This window comes from Danio rerio, chromosome 5, assembly GCF_052040795.2.
Source record: "Danio rerio strain M-AB ecotype USA chromosome 5, GRCz13ab, whole genome shotgun sequence".
NCBI classification, from domain to species: Eukaryota; Metazoa; Chordata; class Actinopteri; order Cypriniformes; family Danionidae; genus Danio; species Danio rerio.
In genome coordinates, this window is record NC_141025.1 from 14,392,501 (window position 1) to 14,394,804 (window position 2,304).

The 2,304-nt window shown below is 32.9% G+C and overlaps 1 protein-coding gene across 1 annotated transcript in view; it reads right to left on the reverse strand.

Moving 5' to 3' along the window:
• Window positions 1–1,223, reverse strand: part of si:ch211-230g14.3 — a 2,854-nt gene extending 1,631 nt beyond the window's left edge. Inside the window, exon 1 of the mRNA XM_087253292.1 lies at window positions 1–1,223. This exon is cut by the window's left edge and continues 336 nt beyond it. The gene's annotated coding sequence lies outside the window, so the exon portion shown is untranslated.
• Window positions 1,224–2,304: the final 1,081 nt, after the last annotated feature.

Sequence of the window (2,304 nt, forward strand, 5' to 3'; positions counted from 1 at the left end):
TTCACTCCTAAAAACACCAACAGCAGTTTAGAACAGCAGTTCAGAGTTCTAATCATGATGTCATGGAGAAGAGCTCAGCTGAGGAGTCATTTTGAATGAAAACAGTTGAAATGAGACATTTTAATGTAATTCGTCCATCCACCCTTTTTACATGAATCATGGATGTGTAACATGTTAAACTTAAAAATTGTATATACACACAAGCACACACCCACACACATTTATTTATATAAATATATACACACACATACACGCACATACAGTTGGAGTCAGAATTATTAGACCCCCTGTTAATTTTTTTTCTCAGTTTCTGTTCAATGAGTTTTAATAACTCATTTCTAATAACTGATTTATTTTATCTTTGCCATGATGACAGTAAATAATATTTGACTAGATATTTTTTAAGACACTTCTATACATACAGTTTAAAACGACATTTAAAGGCTTCACTAGGTTAATTAGGTTAACTAGGCAGGTTAGGGTAATTAGGTAAGTTAATGTCGAACGATGGTTTGTTCTGTAGACTATCAAAAAAAAAAAAAGCTTAAAGGGGCTAATAATTTTGACCATTAAATTGTTCATAAGAAATTAAAAACTGCTTTTATTCTAGTCAAAATAGGGGCTGGTAATTCTGACATCAACTGTGTGTGTGTCTGTGTTTTGTGTGTGTGTTGTTTTTAAACCTATTTAAGCCTTTAAATGTCACTTTAAGCTGTATTGAAGCTGTCTTATGTTTAGAAATGTTTTGAAAAAATCTCTCCGTTAAACAGTATTTGGGGAAAACAATAAACGGGGGGGGGGGAGACTTTAACTTTCTACAGTTAAAGTTCTGACTTTAACTGTAGAATAAAATAAATTTATATTATACAATAATGCAAAATATGAATCTGCAGTAGTGGGACTTTGGAATAGTCTGCCTATGCATGTTAGAAAGGCCCAAACACTTTCTGCTTTCAAGTCTTAGTCTGTGTGAGATCTATTATTTTATCGTATTTTATTCACCTTTTTTATACCATCGTATTCAATTTCAGAATTTTTAAAATTATAATTATTTTGATTTTATTGCACTCATAGCTGTACAGCATTCGGTGAAAACCTGTTCCCAAAAATGTGCTTTATAAATAATGTTATCTATAGTATAATAAAACTACAAAATATTAAATAATCACATTACATCAAACTAAAATATGGTACACCCACCGGCCACTTTATTAGGCACACCTGTCCATCTGCTCGTTAATGCAAATTTCTAATCAGCCAATCACATGGCAGCAGTTCAATGCATTCAGGCATGTAGACAGGGTCAAGACGATCTGCTGCAGTTCAAACCGAGCATCAGAATGGGAAAAAAAAGGTGATTTAATTGACTTTGAATGTGCCATGGTTGTTAGTCTGGCCATACTATAGTACAAATGTGCAGTGAAGTTTGAGAATCCTGCTTGTCGTACTGTGTAGTGAAGTCTGAATACTCATTCATTTCCTATGGCGGTCACTCTTGACTGGGAACACCACAAGTGTATCAAGTATGATTAAAACACTCAATTTAATAAAAGAGGCGATCATCACCTTTATATGGGCACTATCATACACCCGGCGCAATGTGGCGCAAGGCGCGTTGCAATAGTCTTTTGCTACTTTCAGCTTGGTGCACGGGTCATTTTGAGGTGTTGCGCCATGCTGTTTAAATAGCAAATGTATTTGCGCTCAAATGAGCGCCCATAGGCGTTCTGGTCTAAAAAAGCAGGTGTGTTTTGGCGTGTTGCTGTTTTGAGAAACTGTAAATAGTCTGATCTTTAGACTAGAACAAAGTCTGTCTATTGTCTGGCGCAAAGTGCGCCTGGCTTACACAATACACACAAGTTGTAGAGCAATACGCAAATAACTTTACGTATGAAAAAGATATAATATATTAAGGATATATATATAATAAGGATATATATATATATATATATATATATATATATATATATATATATATACGATATAAATATAAATGATTAAAATATTACAAAACATTCTTCATCTCAGGAGGCTTTTTCAGTTCATTCAATTTGCTTTTGTATAATGTTATTATAATTAGCAGTATTATTTATTATATACATATTTTTATTTGTTTTATTAAAAACAAGCTTAGATTTGTCCGCCTGTGAGGTTTTAGACCATATGGGGCACAGCAGGTGTATTTGGAAAAACTCAGTATTTTGACCACACTTGGTTATTATTGTTCATTTATTATTTTGCTGGAAATTAGAACTGAATTTAGAAATAGTTTTGAAACAAATCTTTGAGCTTAACAAACTAAAT